Below are 8,244 nucleotides of genomic sequence, written 5' to 3' on the forward strand. Positions count from 1 at the left end.
TGCATGGCAAGGGGCTGCTCTCGCTCATGGTCCGCTGGTGGGATCCCTCCCCGCGCTCAGCTCAGCCTCGCTGCTGCCTGCGAGGGAAAAGAAAGCACAGCGTGGGCATGGCGAGGGGATGGGAAGGCAGGTTGAAGCCCCCACCCCACCTCACATCCTCCGTGTAAAAGCAGGGAACGGCTATTCTGGTGTTTGAAGGCCCAGTGCTCTTTACCGAGGGCAGTGAGATGGGAGAGGAAAAGCTCCTGTTGTGGTGCTGAGCCATTGGAGCCCAGGCACCCAACTTTCCTGCTGCTGCCATAACTCCAGAGGGCCTCAGAACAGGGGATGTGTCCCACCCAGGCTGTTAGTGCCCAGGGCTGGGGACAGTAAAGTGGGCATCGGGAGGGGATGGGAAGGCAGGTGGAAGCCCCCACCTCACCTCACATCCTCAGTGTAAAAGCAGGGAAGGACTATTCTGGTGTTTGGAGGCCCAGTGCTCTTTACTCAGGGCAGTGAGATGGGAGAGGAAAAGCTGTTGTTGTGCTGAGCCACCCACCTTCCCTGCTGCTGCCATAACCCCAGAGGGCCTCAGAACAGGGGATGTGTCCTGCCCAGGCTTAACCTCGGCCTACTCTTCCTACTAGCCACGTCGAGCTTGGCAGTATACTCCATCCTATGATCAGGCTGAGCGTCCAATTCAAAATACGCCCTGATTGGGGCACTACGGGCAGTAGCTCAAACAATCTCCTATGAGGTGACCCTACCAATTGCCCTCCTCTCCGTTGTCCTCCTCAGCGGTAACTACCCCAGGGTTAGTGCCCAGGGCTGGGGACAGCAACGTGGCATGGCTGCATTTCCCAGACTCGCTGCTGGGATGCTATTCCCTTGTATTCCCTGTCCTCCAGAAAGAGGAGAAATAGGTGAAACAGGCAATAAGAGTGATTTATTCTTTTCTAACCGTTCTAAGCAGCTGTGCTGTGCCAACCTGTGTGATTCTCCCTGCTGAGTTAGCATTTCTGCAGAGCATCTTGCCTGCCAGAGCACCACTTCTCTTTTCCCAACACACAAGTACTGCTGAAGGGTGTCACAAGCTGCCAGCTAAAACTCTGGCAAAAGTGTCCTGATTGAATATTCCCTGGGATGCTCTCTCTGTAGGGCAAGGGAAGGACACTGTTTTGCACTGATATAAGTAGTTTTTATGACAAAAAGGCACTTTACTGGCAAATAGACCAATTGATGCAAAGTCTGCAAGGTCTTACAAGCACCATCCTCAGCCCCACAGTGCTGTGCAAGCTTTACTCCATCATAACCCTCCCACAGCTGCAGTCAAATGCCACCAGAAATGATCTTTTCTGGAAGCAGGAGTATTCTGCATGGCATCCAGGCTGAGCCAATGTAACAGCTGATTTTGGTTTTAAGCAATATGTGTCTTCACAGATATTTTTAAAATATTATCTGTCTTCATAAGTCTGTTCAGCCTGGAGGAGAGAAAACTCCAGGGAGACCTTAGAGCCCATTCCAGAACCTAAAGGGACTCAGAGCTGGAGAGGGACTTTGATAAGGGCGTGAAGTGACAGGACAAGGACAAATAGCTTCACACTGACAGAGGGCAGGGCTGCATTAGAGATTAGGAAGAAATTCTTGCCTGGGAGGGTGGTGAGGCCCTGGCACAGGGTGCCCAGAGCAGCTGTGGCTGCCCTTGGATCCCTGGAAGTGTCCAAGGCCAGGCTGGACAGGGCTTGGAGCAACCTGGGACGGTGGAAGGTGTCCCTGCCCAGGGCAGGGGGTGGGAGGATAATCTCTGAGGTCCCTTCCAACCCAAACCATTTGGTGATGTGACTGTGATTCACCTGCACAGGAAGCCTGGCTAATCAGTGCCAGCAGGCAGACAGGACTCTGGGGTTTTCCCCCTAACTCGGTTCCTAACTCACATCTGAAGCAGATCGTTCACATTCCCTGCCTCAGTTTCCCTCTCAGTAAGCCATCACCTTTGAGCAGCCAGGAGGGTGCCCAGGTTCAGCAACAGACTCTGAGTGCTCCCACTTGCTGAGCTGAAGCTTTCACTAGCAGTAAAGTTCCTAATTGCTGCGCCAGGTCAGTTCTTGTTAACAAGGGGTGCAGAACTGCAGCTGCCTCTGCTCCTACAGAGCACCTCTCACCTGTGGAGATGTCAGCAGCCCCTCCCTGCTGCTGCTTCCTCTGCACCTGAGTAAGGGAGAGGAGGGATTTGGACCCAAAACACCCCTCCGTGGCCTGGGTAAGGGCAGAACTACCTAGTACATGCTGAGCTGCTGCTGAGCAGGCCAGATCCCAAGGGGAGCCCCAATTCCTGCCTGGCTTTGCTCCCGTCCCACAGCCCAGGCAATCCTGGACACAGAGATCTGGCCCGTGTCCTGCTCCCCACGGCTGGGACGTGTGATGGGCTGGGGAGTTCAGAGTCCCATAGCATGGCTTTGGGGTGAAGCACTCCTTGAGGGCTGCATGTGCCACAGTACTGAGATGGGGCAGGTCCCTCCTGGAGGCAGTGCTGGCAGTTTTACCTCTTCTCCAGGTGCATCCGTGTGCATCCCTCGCTGTCACAGCGCGCGCGGCATGGCCACACTATCGCAGCCGGGCGCTCCCGATCCCTGCACGGCCCCTGCCTGCAACAAGGGATCACAGAGAGTGAGAGCCAGGCCAGAGAGGAGAATCCTGCTGCTTTTCTGCCTCCCTGCTGCTGCTCCTCATCGGGCTGCTTCCCAGACCCATCCCATGGCTCCTTGGCAGAGCACTGCAAGAGCTTTTTCCTCAGCGTGCTCTGGTTCTCTGGGGTTTTCAGACATGGCAGTGCAAGAGTATTCCTTACACAGGGCTTCGGACATCTTTCCTTACAAAGCCCCCCCAGCCAGATAAAGTGGAGCAAAGGGACTCTTGTGGTTGCAGGTTTCAGGAGAAATTTGCCAATGTGAGCCCACAGAAGGTCCAGTTTCACCCATCAGATCCATGGAGTGAGATACCCGAGTTTTGGACTGATCCCCCCAACAAACAAGAGTCATGGTAAAGGTTTTTGAGTAAATGCAAGCAAATCCAAGCTATCAAGTGATTGATGTAGCAACATGTCTCTTGCAGAGTGTTTTGCACAACGCAGGGACAGTGACGTGTCCCCCTGAGGTGACCCCAGGCTGGGGGAGCATGTCAGGTCACCACAGAGGGTGTGTCCCCTACAGACAGCTGCCTGAGCTCACAGGCCAGACTTGCACAGAGTTGATGGAGATAAACAGACAGGACAGCACTGCCTGTGTGCTGCTAGAGGTGATGGGTGGGTCAGGGCCCAGATGTGCCACCTGCTTTCCTGTGGTTAGAAAGAGCCCATGGAGCAGCTTGGCAGCAGATGTCTGTGTCGAGTCCCTGCAGAGGGATCTGCTTATACCCTCTCTTGGACTTGCCCTTGCAGGCCTTCAGCTTCATTCTCCACTAGCCTGACAAGAGAAAGGCCAGCCTAGACTTCCTGGGTCACCAGCACATCAGCCTCCTGTAGCCCAGAATCCCATCTGCAGGAGCTGAGGGCAAAACAAGCCCCTGGGACAGTCCTCAGATTCATACATGTGGGCCAAGTCTCCTCTAGCCTGTTCATCTGCCATCCCACATTAAGAGGGAAAAGCTGTAAATCTCTTTCCCACCAAATCCAGGAGAGAAAATCAGTCCCAGCACTTGGTGTTCCGATGCACTGACAGCAGGGCCCAGCCAATGCAGCATCTTCCAGGAATTTATTTGTAAAACAACCAACACTCTCCTGAGCACAACCGCACTGTGACCTCAAAAAATACTGAAAACCTAACCAGGGCCAAATTTTGACTTTCTCAAAGTGAAGGTATAATACAGACATGTAAGACATGCAACACTGAGCCACTGCTCAAATCTTTGGAGGAATCTTCCCAGCAAAACTTTGCTGGCCTTTTTCTTAATATGAGATGAATAATGGGGGGGGGTTGAGTGAAATTTTTTAAAAACAGCCAGAAGGCTTTGAGCTGAAATTCTCCACCTCCCTGCCATCCATCCAAAAACTCCAGTAGGAACCACCCAAGCTGAATTCCAGTCCAGCAGTTCAAGCTGGGCACAGCTGTATGCAACCAGAAAACAGGAAACTCAAAGCAGTTAGGAGATGAGTCTGAGTAAGAAATGTTGACAAACCTTAATGTGTGGTGTCCCAGCCATCCCTCCTAACTTTAAGTAACTTACATTATTTATATTAAAAGAAAAAAAAACACCACAATTTTTTTATTACATATAAACTACTACAGTTGTTAAGCATTACACTACTGTTTCACCCTCCGTGAAGTCTCACTGGAATGTTTGTGGTCTGGAAGGAGTGCTGAGGAATCAATAGTTAAAGCCTTAGTCATGTTCCTCCTTGGCCTGGGCTCCTGCTGGAGAAGAGGCACCAGGGAAACCCTGGCAGGATGTGTGCACAGACTATTGCTGACCTGGGAAGGCCATCAGCTTCCAGGGTGACAAAACTGGGAGCTGAGCACAGCCAGGAGGAGAAATCCAGGCTTCTTGCAGCGTCCTGACCCTTGAGGTTTGTGGGTCTCCCATTGCACACACCTGCTTAGGGGCTGCTGTGTGCACCCAAAGCCTGCAGACAAGCTGAGGGTGTAGCAACCCATGACAAACTCCCAACAAGTCACCAACCACTTGATTTTTGCTTGCAGTGGCAGTCACTTGAAGCACACACAGGTTGTGAGTGGCTGAGGCTTCCCAGAATCTCCAGAGGAACTGCCATACTGGGTTGTGACACTCTGTGGCTCTGATCAGAGCTCTTCATGGTGATGCCTTGCACTGGAGTCATGCAGCCAACTCCTGCCACACTCCCAGCTCATCCTGTGTCAGCTGCAGAGGGTCTCCCCACCCTACAGCTCATCTGTGACCTGCTGCCTCCCCACCTGTGTGGGGAAGGTGGAAGAGCAAAGGGAGGAGCAGATAGACTGGAAGACAGAGCAAAGGGAGGAGCAGACAAGATTTTCCACAGCTTGAAAAACCTGGAAGAAAAAACGGTGGTGGAACAGCTGGTTGCAACTGTCCACATTTGCCTCCAGCAGACAGCTGAAAGGTCACCAGCTCTGGACAAAGCCCAAACCCAGACTCTCAACACTGTTCTGTTTGCTCTGGAAAGCACCAAAGTGCAGCTCAGCCTCTGAAGGTACCACAGCTTGAACCAGGCTGTGGGGAGAGGACACACTGCAGCACTGGGGTGAGGGACAGGGGGGTGTTCAGAGGTCCCTGTGGGGCTCCTCTGACTGTCCCAAAGCTGTACAGCCTGGCTGCCTTGGGCTGCAGGCTGACATTCCCCCAGTCCCTCCTCATTTCATTCTGTGTCTGCTTTGCAAAGCGCTCTCTGAAGTAGGTAAGGGCTGAAAAGGGGTATGTGGGTTCCCATCTGTGGATTTTCACAAGTCTTGCCCTTTCTGCAGGCTCAGGCACTCTCTCAAGTGACTGCTCTTCCCTAGGTCCTGGGAACAGGGTGGGCACCCCTTGCATGTCCAGTGATCCCAGCCTCCCACAAACATAACCAGGGGTGGCATTCCAAACAGGGTCTGGCAGGAAAACAGATACATAAAAATCAGATAATGTGGCCCTGCTAGGTGTAGACAGTTGTTAAGCAGGATCCCCATGATTTGGAGCAGAGCAGCTCTGTAAGATCTCCATAAGTAGAAGAACATGGATTCTTGCTAGAAAGAGCACATTATTGCTGTAGGAGAGGCCGAGGGAAGCCAAGGCGTCCATGGTCCATGGCTAAGCATGGCTTTTTCTCCTTCCCAGAGCTGGGGCTTGGTGGGAGAGATGGGGCAGAAGCTGAAGGGACTGAGGATCCCATCTCATGCTGCCCTGGTTTGCAGGCCAGACTCAGCAAGCCAACAGCTATTACCTTCATTTATCAGAATTCCCCAGCATCAGCTCATCACTGTGAGTTTCCAGTGCCACAGAATAGCAATTCAGGACAGCCCCTCACTCCCTGCTCCAGCCCCACTCTGCCCTGGGTCCTGCACAGCTTCTGGACAAGGAGGGGACAGGGCAGGGCTGGTTGGGAGGGAAGGAGAGCAGAAATACCCCATCATGTGCTTTGGGATGATGCTGGATTTGCAGCAGGGCCAGCGAAGCCGGGCTGGCATCCACTGCAGGGAAGCACTGGTCCCAAAGAGGCCGGGCAGAGAAGCAGCAAAGTTTGCCCTGATTTTGTGAGGGGTTGGAAACCACACAGCAGCTCTTTCAGGGACTGGCCCTGGAAGTGTCCCAGCTTTTGTTGAAGCTGAATGGCTGGTGGGAAATGATTTATTTTTAATTTTCTTTCCTGCGTTAGGAACTGGAAAGGCTCCCACTTCAGTTTTGTGTAACCACTTGGCTGCTGGGACACAGGAAGGCTTGGGGAAGAATCCTGCTGCTTAGTCAAGCATGAGCTTTTCCTCAAGTTCATACTGAGCTGGGCTGCTTCCTGCAGCAGCCTTGCTTCTCCTTGCTGCTCTGCATCCCATTCCCTCTGGCCTAGTGAAGACAGAATCACGGAATGGTTTGGGTTGGAAGGGATGTTGAACTTCTTGGGCTAAAATGCCTGTAGTGACATCCTTTGCTGTGATGGACCATGTGCTCCGAGTTCCTGTGGAATGTGCCCAGGCTGTAGATGATGATGTCCAGGCTGCAGATCCCATCCATTTGATGTCCAGGCTGCAGATCCCATCCACAGCGTGGCTGCAGGACAGGGATGGATGTGCTTTTATCACCTGACTTTCAGTGGATTTATAAAAGGCAGGTGTCACAGGTTACCCTGCACGTGGGCACGGTCAGGGCTCTTTGAGGAGACAATCCTGTAGAGACATGGAGAGATCACAGCCATGATTCTTCTTTTTTGAAGCACATTTCTTCCTTCTTATGTCTCTGCTTTGACCTCTGCCCTTTCAACATGGCTGAAAATAAAAACCTTCTACCATTCTCGTTGTGAAAATCCTCAATTATTTCCCCCATGGGCTTGTTTTTTATATGATTATATGATTTTGAAGACTTCATTCTCATTCTCAGCCTCTCCTCTCCAGATTGTAGACCCTGCCTTCTTAGACTGTTCTCAGAAGCTTCTCCACCCCTTTGAGTATTTGCCTACCTTTTTCTGGATTTTCTCTAATTCTTTTACATCCATTGCTCTGTTACAGTCTGAACACAGGGAAAGCAGCATTGCATAGTGAGCTCAAGATGTGGAAACACCAAAGATTTGTGCAGCACCAAACTGCTCTGTACATCACCCCCTGCTCTGTACAGGAGTCCCTCCCTGGTGACACCAAGTTCTCAGTCACCTGCAGCATTTCTGCAGGCTGTGAGGACCAGGGTGGGCTGAGCCCTCAGCCACACACTGATGCCAGAGTTACACATCACAGAGCCCCTGGAGCACTCCTGGTCCTTGCTCATGGGCAATATGCTGTCCCAGTGGTTTCCATCCATCTCTGCCAGTGCAAACTGCAGCTCCTACATCCTTCACTTCCAATGTGGAAAAGAGGCCGTGGATAAAACATATCCCACAGACTAAAATAAACCAGCTACATGCTAAAAAAAGAGCCTTTGGGTAATCAGAAATCACTGTGCATGGAACATGCTTTTTCTTGAAACCAAATCCTACAGCTCCTTATTTTGAATTTTTATTAGCGTCCCTAGAGCAATTAGGACACATTGAGATCCAAATGACTCCTGCTAAACTTCATCCTGGGGAAACAACAGCAGCTTCTTGCTTATGGGAAACAATAAAGATGAATTTTAAAATCCTTAACAGCTTTTCTGTTTGCACTCTTTTGCAGTTATTAAAACCGGGAATAATAACAGAATATATTTGGTATTTTTTGCATGTTCCTTTCCTTGTAGTGACACCTTGGCTGGGCAGCACTTGGTGCACTGAGCCTTCCTCCAGCCCTGGGTGTGCACCATGATCTCAAACCTGTGAAAAGGGGTGAGAGCCTGGACTGTGCCCAGCTCTGGGCTTCTCAGGCCAGGAGGGACCTGGGGCTTCTGGAGCAGCTCCATGGGAGGCTGTGGAGCTGAAAAGGGGCCTGGAGCATCTCTGTGCCCAGGAAAGGCTGAGGAAGCTGGGGCTGCTCAGCCTGGAGAGGAGCCCCAGGGAGAGGGGACTCAGCCCTGGGCGCCCCTGTCTGTCCCTGCGTCCCTGTCTGTCCTTGTGTCCCCCAGTCTGTCCCTGTGTGCAGGGGTCAGAGCAGGCCCAGGCTCTGCTCCAGGCTCAGCAATGGCCCC

General features: G+C 52.1%; 1 long non-coding RNA gene across 1 annotated transcript in view; it reads right to left on the bottom strand.

Annotated features, from left to right (window-relative positions):
- LOC115948374 overlaps positions 1-8,244 on the bottom strand; it is a 21,107-nt gene continuing 12,863 nt past the window's right edge. Inside the window, exons 2-3 of the long non-coding RNA XR_004082191.1 lie at positions 2,523-2,624; positions 1-77 (exon numbers count right to left, since the gene is read on the bottom strand). This is a non-coding gene — a long non-coding RNA (uncharacterized LOC115948374). The remainder of the gene's footprint in view (positions 78-2,522; positions 2,625-8,244) is intronic.

The sequence above is a fragment of the Geospiza fortis genome, unplaced genomic scaffold (genome assembly GCF_000277835.1).
Source record: "Geospiza fortis unplaced genomic scaffold, GeoFor_1.0 scaffold413, whole genome shotgun sequence".
NCBI classification, from domain to species: domain Eukaryota; kingdom Metazoa; phylum Chordata; class Aves; order Passeriformes; family Thraupidae; genus Geospiza; species Geospiza fortis.